The 12186-nt window shown below is 42.5% G+C and overlaps 1 protein-coding gene across 2 annotated transcripts in view; it reads left to right on the top strand.

The window, feature by feature from the left end:
* LOC139762324 (uncharacterized) overlaps positions 1 to 12186 on the top strand; it is a 141493-nt gene that overhangs the window by 62682 nt on the left and 66625 nt on the right. The window lies entirely within an intron of this gene.

Below are 12186 nucleotides of genomic sequence, written 5' to 3'. Positions count from 1 at the left end.
TTGAGACATTTATTGTTGCCACCCCTTGATGGGAGTTCCCAGAGGGAATGAGCATCAGAGACATAGATGGACAGAACTGTATCAGTGTGGCATGACACGCTGTTTCCAAAAAATGTGATTGCTCTTGGTTATACTAGAATCCAGCATGTTATGTAGAAGCTTGTGACAAGAAATTGTTAGTTAAAATGTATACAATATTTTATATGAGCTAAGGAACTTTGATGGTTGGTAATCTTAAGTTTGTTAATGAGTCAATTTATGATCATTAACCTAAGTTTATGATGCTTGTTTGGTTTTCCTCAAAGATGCTCAATTCATTGCAATTTCATTATCACTTATGGGCTGAGTCTCATGAGCTTCTGAAAGTGTACTTGCTCCAAGAGAATTAAAACATTGGCTTCACCTGAATTAGGAATGAATCTATGAGAATTCACCACCTTTGATCTCTGCAAAATGTATGAGATCATAAGATGCTCAAACTTGGGTTTAAAGGATCATGTATCAACTGTGTGATATTGCAAATCACATAGCTAGGCACTCCAACCTCCAACCCATTCATTTCACTTGGATGGGACTTCATCTCAAAAACTTTGATGCTTATGTGTGTCTTTGTGAAGAGAGTACAGGGATTTTGAGGAGTATGTGTTTTTTTTGTCCTCAGTGTGGAAGTTGTATTGTGGACACAAGGGTCTTGTTATATGTAGAACAATGTTTTGTGAGGTTGTAGAGATGACTAGTGTCCAGAATGCAGAGAAGAAAGTGTAATTTGTAGATGCCTTGGGAGTGTCATTTCTGATGAGTATATGCCTGATGGAGTGGGGGTCAAGGTTTGGTTGGGAGAGTGATTGTTTGATGCTTGTCAAGTCACTGCTGTTTGTTGTGTTTGTTAGGGAAAGGGGGATCTGTAGATGAAGTTAGAGGGATGGTTAGAGTGGAAGGGGTCTATTGCTTTTGTAAAGAATTGAGTATTGCACTTAGTGAGAGATATATTTATTTATTTATTATACTTTGTCGCTGTCTCCTGCGTTTGCGAGGTAGCGCAAGGAAACAGACGAAAGAAATGGCCCAACCCCCCCCCATACACATGTATATACATACGTCCACACACGCAAAATATTAGAAATATTAGAAATATTTTCCTTTTGTTATGCAGTTGTTGATTATTTTTGGTTGTTATGCAGACTGGCATTTTTTCTAGGTGCCTTATTTTTGCGGTTTACAGCTTTGTTATGTTTGCTTGTGAATGAGTGAATAGCCAGGCAAATGAAGCATAGTTTAAGTTGGAGCAGTTTTTTATTTGTATAGGATACTGAGATTTTTTCATGGTCCAGACTTGATACCAGGAAGTGTTATGAGCTTATTTTGTGCGTATATGGCCTGTATATTTATGTCTTTGGGGTTAGTGTTTTTTCTTTGCAAGGATGGATTTCTGACTGGTGGAAGTGGTTGTCCATTCAGGGATATAGAAGGATGCTGGTTGGATTCATATCTTTCTAGGGTTACTAGGATAACAGCATATTTCTGTAGGAAGGCAGACATTCTGTTTTGGATTAGCATTAGTTCTGATTGTGTAATGTTACATGTTTGATGTTTCTTAAGCTATGTTATTGTATTGTGATGTGATTTTCAGATCATTTACATGTGAAGGAACTTTCAAACTGTGGATGATAGGAGTTGATAGAAAGAGAATCAGTAGAGTTAGAGAAACAAGTACACCCTTGGCCATTCCATTTTCAGTGCATTACACATGACAGCTAGAGATTGAGCGTGAACGAATGTGGCCTTTATTGTCTGTTTTCTTGGCACTACTTCGCAGAAGCAGGGGGTAGCGATGCTATTTCCTGTGTGGTGGGTTAGTGACAGGAATAGATGAAGGTAAGCAAGTATGAATATGTACATGTGTATATATGTATATGTCTGTGTATGTGTTTGTATATGTATGTATATGTGCAGGAGACAGCAACAAAGTATAATGATAATGATAATGATAACAATGATTTTTATTTGTTTATTATACTTTGTTGCTGTCTCCCGCATTAGCGAGGTAGCGCAAGGAAACAGGCAAAAGAATGGCCCAACTCACCCACGTACACATATATATATATATTTTTATTTTTTTTATTATACTTTGTCGCTGTCTCCCGCGTTTGCGAGGTAGCGCAAGGAAACAGACGAAAGAAATGGCCCAACCCCCCCCCCCATACACATGTATATACATACGTCCACACACGCAAATATACATACCTACACAGCTTTTCATGGTTTACCCCAGACGCTTCACATGCCTTGATTCAATCCACTGACAGCACATCAACCCCGGTATACCACATCGCTCCAATTCACTCTATTCCTTGCCCTCCTTTCACCCTCCTGCATGTTCAGGCCCCGATCACACAAAATCTTTTTCACTCCATCTTTCCACCTCCAATTTGGTCTCCCTCTTCTCCTTGCTCCCTCCACCTCCGACACATATATCCTCTTGGTCAATCTTTCCTCACTCATTCTCTCCATGTGCCCAAACCTCTTCAAAACACCCTCTTCTGCTCTCTCAACCACGCTCTTTTTATTTCCACACATCTCTCTTACCCTTACGTTACTCACTCGATCAAACCACCTCACACCACACATTGTCCTCAAACATCTCATTTCCAGCACATCCATCCTCCTGCGCACAACTCTATCCATAGCCCACGCCTCGCAACCATACAACATTGTTGGAACCACTATTCCTTCAAACATACCCATTTTTGCTTTCCGAGATAATGTTCTCGACTTCCACACATTCTTCAACACTCCCAGAACTTTCGCTCCCTCCCCCACCCTATGTTCCACTTCCGCTTCCATGGTTCCATCCGCTGCCAGATCCACTCCCAGATATCTAAAACACTTCACTTCCTCCAGTTTTTCTCCATTCAAACTCACCTCCCAGTTGACTTGACCCTCAACCCTACTGTACCTAATAACCTTGCTCTTATTCACATTTACTCTTAACTTTCTTCTTCCAAATTACAGAGGTATAAGTTTGTTGAGTATTCCTGGTAAATTATATGGGAGGGTATTGACTGAGAGGGTGAAGGCATGTACAGAGCATCAGATTGGGGAAGAGCAGTGTGGTTTCAGAAGTGGAAGAGGATGTGTGGATCAGGTGTTTGCTTTGAAGAATGTATGTGAGAAATACTTAGAAAAGCAAATGGATTTGTATGTAGCATTTATGGATCTGGAGAAGGCATATGATAGAGTTGATAGAGATGCTCTGTGGAAGGTATTAAGAATATATGGTGTGGGAGGAAAGTTGTTAGAAGCAGTGAAAAGTTTTTATCGAGGATGTAAGGCATGTGTACGTGTAGGAAGAGAGGAAAGTGATTGGTTCTCAGTGAATGTAGGTTTGCGGCAGGGGTGTGTGATGTCTCCATGGTTGTTTAATTTGTTTATGGATGGGGTTGTTAGGGAGGTAAATGCAAGAGTTTTGGAAAGAGGGGCGAGTATGAAGTCTGTTGGGGATGAGAGAGCTTGGGAAGTGAGTCAGTTGTTGTTCGCTGATGATACAGCGCTGGTGGCTGATTCATGTGAGAAACTGCAGAAGCTGGTGACTGAGTTTGGTAAAGTGTGTGGAAGAAGATATATATATATATATATATATATATATATATATATATATATATATATATATATATATATATATATATATATATATGTATATATATATATATATATATGCTCTGTGGATGCTCTGTGGAAGGTATTAAGAATATATGGTGTGGGAGGCAAGTTGTTAGAAGCAGTGAAAAGTTTTTATCGAGGATGTAAGGCAGGTGTACGTGTAGGAAGAGAGGAAAGTGATTGGTTCTCAGTGAATGTAGGTTTACGGCAGGGGTGTGTGATGTCTCCATGGTTGTTTAATTTGTTTATGGATGGGGTTGTTAGGGAGGTGAATGCAAGAGTTTTGGAAAGAGGGGCAAGTATGAAGTCTGTTGGGGATGAGAGAGCTTGGGAAGTGAGTCAGTTGTTGTTCGCTGATGATACAGCGCTGGTGGCTGATTCATGTGAGAAACTGCAGAAGCTGGTGACTGAGTTTGGTAAAGTGTGTGAAAGAAGAAAGTTAAGAGTAAATGTGAATAAGAGCAAGGTTATTAGGTACAGTAGGGTTGAGGGTCAAGTCAATTGGGAGGTGAGTTTGAATGGAGAAAAACTGGAGGAAGTGAAGTGTTTTAGATATCTGGGAGTGGATCTGGCAGCGGATGGAACCATGGAAGCGGAAGTGGATCATTGGGTGGGGGAGGGGGCGAAAATTCTAGGGGCCTTGAAGAATGTGTGGAAGTCGAGAACATTATCTCGGAAAGCAAAAATGGGTATGTTTGAAGGAATAGTGGTTCCAACAATGTTGTATGGTTGCGAGGCGTGGGCTATGGATAGAGTTGTGCGCAGGAGGATGGATGTGCTGGAAATGAGATGTTTGAGGACAATGTGTGGTGTGAGGTGGTTTGATCGAGTGAGTAACGTAAGGGTAAGAGAGATGTGTGGAAATAAAAAGAGCGTGGTTGAGAGAGCAGAAGAGGGTGTTTTGAAGTGGTTTGGGCACATGGAGAGGATGAGTGAGGAAAGATTGACCAAGAGGATATATGTGCCGGAGGTGGAGGGAGCAAGGAGAAGAGGGAGACCAAATTGGAGGTGGAAAGATGGAGTGAAAAAGATTTTGTGTGATCGGGGCCTGAACATGCAGGAGGGTGAAAGGAGGGCAAGGAATAGAGTGAATTGGAGCGATGTGGTATACCGGGGTTGACGTGCTGTCAGTGGATTGAATCAAGGCATGTGAAGCGTCTGGGGTAAACCATGGAAAGCTGTGTAGGTATGTATATTTGCGTGTGTGGACGTATGTATATACATGTGTATGGGGGGGGGTTGGGCCATTTCTTTCGTCTGTTTCCTTGCGCTACCTCGCAAACGCGGGAGACAGCGACAAAGTATAAAAAAAAAAACATAAACGCCCACACACACACATATACATACCCATACATTTCAATGTATACTTACATATACATACACAGACATATACATATATACACATGTACATATTCATACATGCTGCTTTCATCCATTCCCTTCGCCACCCCGCCACACATAAAATGGCACCCCCCCCCCCCAATGTGCAGGCAGGGTAGCGCTAGGAAAAGACAACAAAGGCCACATTCGTTCACACTCAGTCTCTATCTGTCATGTGTAATGCACCAAAACCACTGCTTCCTTTCCACATCCAGGCCCCTCAAAACTTTCCATGGTTTACCCCAGAGGCTTCACATGCCCTGGTTCAAATCCATTGGCAGCACGTCGACCCCGGTATACCATATTTGTTCCATTTCACTCTATTCCTTGCATGCCTTTCACAATCTTGTATGTTCAGGCCCCACTCACTCAAAATCTTTTTCATTCCATCCCTCCGCCTCCAGTTTGGTCTCCCACCTCTCCTCGTTCCCTCCACCTCTGACACATATATCCTCTTCTTTTTTTGTCAATCTTTCCTCACTCATTCTCTCCATGTGACCCAACCATTTCAATGCACCCTCTTCTGCTCTCTCAACCACACTCTTTTTATTACCACACATCTCTTTTACCCTTTCATTACTTACTTGATCAAACCACCTCACACCACATATTGTCCTCAAACATCTCATTTCCAACACATCTGCCTTCCTCTGCACAACCTATCTATAGCCCATGCCTCACAACCATATAACATTGTTGGAACCACTATTCCTTCAAACATACCCATGTTTGCTCACCGAGATGACATTCTTGCCTTCCACACATTTTTCAACGCTCCCAGAACCTTTGCCCCCTCCCCCACCCTGTGACTCACTTCTACTTCCATGGTTCCATCCGCTGCTAAATCCACTCCCAGATATCTAAAACAGTTCACTTCCTCCAATTTTTCTCCATTCAAACTTAGCTCCTAATTTTCTTGTCTCTCAACCCTACTATACCTAATAACCTTTCTCTTATTCACATTTACTCTCAGCTTTCTTCTTTCACACACTTTACCAAACTCAGTCACCAGCTTCTGCAGTTTCTTACCCGAATCAGCCACTAGCGCTGTATCATTAGTGAACAACAACTGACTCTCTTCCCAAGCCCTCTCATCCAGCACAGACTGCATACTTGTCTTTCTCTCCAAAACTCTTGCATTACCCTCCCTAACAACCCTATCCATAAACAAAGTAAACAACCATGGAGACATCACACAACCCTACCGCAAACCGGCATTCATTATTCATTATTATTATTAAGATAGTTGTATATATATGTATATTTATTTATTATTTTTTATTATGCCTTGTCACTGTCTCCCATGTTAGCGAGGTAGCGCAAGGAAACAGATGAAAGAATGGCCCAACCCATCCACATACACATCCATATATATAAACGCCCACACACACACACATATACATACGTACCTATACATTTCATTGTATACATACATATACATACACAGAGATATACATATATACACATGCACATATTCATACATGTTACCTTCATCCATTTCCTCCGCCACACATGAAATGACACCCCCCCTCCCCCGCGTGTGCATGAGGTAGTGCTAGGAAAGGACAACAAAGGCCACATTCATCCATAGGCAGACTCTAGCTGTCATGTGTAATGCAGCGAAACCACAGCTCCCTTTCCACATCTAGGCTACACTTTCCATGGCTTACCCCAGATGCTTCACATGCCCTGGCTCAATCCATTGACAGCACGTTGACCCCGGTATACCACATCGTTCCTATTCTCTCTATTCCTTGCATGCCTTTCACCCTCCTGTATGTTCAGGCCCCAATCGCTCAAAATCTTTTTCACTCCATCCTTCCTCCTCCAATTTGGTTTCCCACTTCTCCTCGTTCCCTCCACCTCTGACACATATATCCTCTTTGTCAATCTTATTTTGCTTAATTTTTTTTTTTATTATCATTATACTTGATGGCCATTTCCTGCATCAGCAAGGTAGCTCCAGGAAACAGACAAAGAATGGCCCATCCACTCATATACACATGCATATACATAAACGCCCACACACACACGTATACATACCTATACATTTCAACGTATACATGCATATACATACACAGAGATATACATATATACACATGCACATATTCATGCATGTTACCTTCATCCATTCCCTCCGCCACCCCGCCACACATGAAATGACACCCCCCCTCCCCCGCGTGTGCATGAGGTAGCGCTAGGAAAGGACAACAAAGGCCACATTCATCCATAGGCAGACTCTAGCTGTCATGTGTAATGCAGTGAAACCACAGCCCCCTTTCCACATCTAGGCCACACTTTCCATGGCTTACCCCAGATGCTTCACATGCCCTGGCTCAATCCATTGACAGCACATTGACCCTGCTATACCACATCATTCCTATTCACTCTATTCCTTGCATGCCTTTCACCTTCCTGTATGTTCAGGCCTCAATCGCTCAAAATCTTTTTCACTCCATCCTTCCACCTTTAGTTTGGTCTCCCACTTCTCCTCGTTCCCTCCACCTCTGACACATGTAACCTCTTTGTTAATCTTATTATACTTAATATTTTTTTATTATTATTATACTTGATTGCCATTTCCCGCATCAGTGAGGTAGCTCCAGGAAACAGACAAAGAATGGCCCATCCACTCATATACACATGTATATACATAAATGCCCATACACACGCATATACATATACATATCAACATATGCACATGCACATACATATGCATACACATACACATGCTTGCATACACACCCATATACATATTCATTCTAGCTTGCCCTCATCAATTCTTGTCGCTACCATGTCCCACAGGGAATAGCACCCTCTGCTTCAGTGAGGTAGCGTCAGGAAAACAGACAAAAAGACAGTCTCTAGCTGTCATGTGTAACACACAGAAATTACAGGCCCAACAAAACTTTCCATGGTTTTCCCCAGACAATTCACATGCCTTAGTTCAGTCCATTGACAGCACATCAACCCTGGTATACCACATCGTTCCATTTCACTCTATTCCTTGCATGCCTCTCACCCTCCTGTATGTTCAGGCCCTGATTGCTCAAAATCTTTTACACTCCATCCTTCCACCTCCAGTTTGGTCTCCCACCTTTCCTTGTTCCCTCCACCTCTGACACGTACACCCTCTTTGTCAGTCTTTCCTCATTCATTCTCTCCATATGTCCAAGCCATTTCAACACACTCTCTTCTGCTCTCTCTCACATCTCTCATACCCTTTCATTACTTACTTCTGAAACCACACTGCTCTTCCCCAATCTGATGCTCCGTACATGCCTTCACCCTCTCAATCAATACCCTCCCATATAATATCCCAGGAATACTCAACAAACTTATACCTCTGTAATTTGAGCACTCACTTCTATCCCCTTTGCCTTTGTACAGTGGCACTATGCAAGCATTCCGTCAATCCTCAGGCACCTCACTATGAGTCATATATACAATAAAAAACCTTACCAACCAGTCAACAATACAGTCACCCCCTTTTTCAATAAATTTCACTGCAATACCATCCAAACCCGCTGCCTTGCCGGCTTTCATCTTCCTCAAAGCTTTTACTACCTCTTCTCTGTTTACCAAATCATTCCCCCTAACCCTTTCACTTTGCACACCACCTTGACCAAAACACCCTAAACCTGCCACTCTATCATCAAACACATTCAACAAACCTTCAAAATACTCACTCCATCTCCTTCTCACATCACCACTACTTGTTATCACCTCCCCATTAGCCCCCTTCACTGATGTTCCCATTTGTTCTCTTGTCTTACGCACTTTATTTAACTCCTTCCAGAACATCTTTTTATTCTTCCTAAAATGTAATGATACTCTCTCACCCCAACTCTCATTTGCCCTCTTTTTCACCTCTTGCACCTTCCTCTTAACCTCCTGCCTCTTTCTTTTATACATCTCCCACTCATTTGCATTATTTCTCAGCAAAAATTGTCCAAATGCCTCTCTCTTCTCTTTCACTAATAATCTTACTTCTTCATCCCACCACTCACTACCCTTTCTAATCTGCCCACCTCCCACACTTCTCATGCCACAAGCATCTTTTGCACAAGCCATCACTGCTTCCCTAAATACATCCCATTCCTCTGCCACTCCCCTTACGTCCTTTGTTCTCACCTTTTTCCATTCTGTACTCAGTCTTTCCTGGTACTTCCTCACACAAGTCTCCTTCCCAAGCTCACTTACTCTCACCACTCTCTTCACCCTAACATTCTCTCTTCTTTTCTGAGAACCTCTACAAATCTTCACCTTCACCTCCACAAGGTAATCATCAGACATCCATCCAGTTGCACCTCTCAGCACATTAACATCCAAAAGTCTCTCTTTTGTACGCTTATCAATTAACACATAATCCAATAACGCTCTGTGGCCATCTCTCCTACTTACATGCGTATACTTATGTATATCTCGCTTTTTAAACCAGGTATTCCCAATCACCAGTCCTTTTTCAGCACATAAAAATACAAGCTCTTCACCATTTCCATTTACAACACTGAACACCCCATGTACACCAATTATTCCCTCAACTGCCACATTACTCACCTTTTGCATTCAAATCACCCATCACTATAACCCGGTCTTGTGCATCAAAACTACTAACACACTCACTCAGCTGCTCCCAAAACACTTGCCTCTCATGATCTTTCTTCTCATGCCCAGGTGCATATACACCAATAATCACCCATCTCTCTCCATCCACTTACATTACCCATATCAATCTAGAGTTTACTTTCTTACACTCTATCACATACTCCCACCACTCCTGTTTCAGGTGTAGTGCTACTCCTTCCTTTGCACTTGTCCTATCACTAACCTCTGACTTTACTCCCAAGACATTCCCAAACCACTCTTCCCCCTTACCCTTGAGCTTCGTTTCACTCAGAGCTAAAACATGGTAATAAAAATAGTGTGGTTGAGAGAGCAGAAGAGGGTGTTTTGAAATGGTTTGGTCACATGGAGAGAATGAGTGTGGAAACATTGACCAAGAGGATACATGTGTCAGAGTTGGAGGGAACAAGAAGTGGGAGACCAAATGGAGGTGGAGAGATGGAGTGAAAAAGATTTTGAGTGATCGGGGCCTGAACATTCAGGAGGGTGAAAGGCATGCAAGGAATAGAGTGAATTGGAACGATGTGGTATACCGGGGTCAACGTGCTGTCAATGGATTGAACCAGGGCATGTGAAGCGTCTGGGGTAAACCATGGAAAGTTCTGTAGGGGCCTGGATGTGGAAAGGGCGCTGTGGTTTCGGTGCATTATTGCATGACACCAAAAGACTGAGTGTGAACGAAAGTGGCCTTTGTCGTCTTTTCCTAGTGCTACCTCGCGCAGATGCGGGGTAGGGGGTTGTTATTTCATGTGTGGCAGGGTGGCGATGGGAACAAATAAAGGCATACAGTATGAATTACATACATGTGTATATATGTATATGTCTGTGTGTGCATATATATGTATACGTTGAGATGTATAGGTATGTATATGTGTGTGTGTGGACGTGTATGTATATACATGTGTATGTGGATGGGCTGGGCCATTCTTTTGTCTGTTTCCTTGTGCTACCTTGCTAACGCGGGAGACAGCGACAAAGCAAAATAAATAGATATGAATAAATGAATATGTTTGTTTTTTGAAATGAGTATACATTTTTCTGAGAACATCCAAAAGTCTCTCTTTCGTACGCTTATCAATTAACATGTAATCCAATAATGCTCTCTGGCCATTTCTCTTATCCCTGGGGATAGGGGAGAAAGAATACTTCTCACGCATTCCTCACGTGTCACAGAAGGCGACTAAAGGGGACGGGAGCGGGGGCTGGAAACCCTCCCCTCCTTGTAATTTAACTTTCTAAAAGGGGAAACAGAAGGAGTCACGCGGGGAGTGCACATTGTCCTAGAAGGCTCAGACTGGGGTGTCTAAATGTGTGTTGATGTAACCAAGATGAGAAAAAAGGAGTGATAGGTAGTATGTTTGAGGAAAGGAACTGGATGTTTTGGCTCTGAGTGAAACAAAGTTCAAGGGTAAAGGGGAAGAGTGGTTTGGGAATGTCTTGTGAGTAAAGTCAGGAGTTAGTGAGAGGACAAGAGCAAGGGAAGGAGTAGCACTACTCCTGAAACAGGAGTGGTGGGAGTATGTGATAGAGTGTAAGAAAGTAAACTCTAGATTGATATGGGTAAAACTGAAAGTGGATGGAGAGAGGTGGGTGATTGTTGGTGCATATGCATCTGGGCATGAGAAGAAAGATCATGAGAGGCAAGTGTTTTGGGAGCAGCTGAGTGAGTGTGTTAGTAGTTTTGATGCACGAGACCGGGTTATAGTGATGGGTGATTTGAATGCAAAGGTGAGTAATGTGGCAGTTGAGGGAATAATTGGTGTACATGGGGTGTTCAGTGTTGTAAATGGAAATGGTGAAGAGCTTGTAGATTTATGTGCTGAAAAAGGACGGATGATTGGGAATACTTGGTTTAAAAAGCGAGATATACATAAGTATACGTATGTAAGTAGAAGAGATGGCCAGAGAGCATTATTGGATTACGGGTCAATTGATAGGCATGCGAAAGAGAGACTTTTGGGTGTTAATGTGCTGAGAGGTGCAACTGGAGGGATGTTTGATCATTATCTTGTGGAGGTGAAGGTGAAGATTTGTAGAGGTTTTCAGAAAAGAAGGGAGAATGTTGGGGTGAAAAGAGTGGTGAGAGTAAGTGAGCTTGGGAAGGAGACTTGTGTGAGGAAGTACCAGGAGAGACTGAGTACAGAATGGAAAAAGGTGAGAACAAAGTAGGTAAGGGGAGTGGGGGAGGAATGGAATGTATTTAGGGAAGCAGTGATGGCTTGCGCAGATGCTTGTGGCATGAGAAGCGTGGGAAGTGGGCAGATTAGAAAGGGTAGTGAGTGGTGGGATGAAGAAGTAAGATTAATAGTGAAAGAGAAGAGAGAGTCATTTGGACGATTTTTGCAGGAAAAAATGCAAATGAGTGGGAGATGTATAAAAGAAAGAGGCAGGAGGTCAAGAGAAAGGTGCAAGAGGTGAAAAAGACAGCAAATGAGAGTTGGGGTGAGAGAGTATCATTAGATTTTAGGGAGAATAAAAAGATGTTTTGGAAGGAGGTAAATAAAGTGCATAAGACAAGGG

The sequence above is a fragment of the Panulirus ornatus genome, chromosome 43 (genome assembly GCF_036320965.1).
Source record: "Panulirus ornatus isolate Po-2019 chromosome 43, ASM3632096v1, whole genome shotgun sequence".
In the NCBI taxonomy this organism is placed as follows: Eukaryota; Metazoa; Arthropoda; class Malacostraca; order Decapoda; family Palinuridae; genus Panulirus; species Panulirus ornatus.
This window is presented reverse-complemented; position numbering and strand designations above follow the sequence as displayed.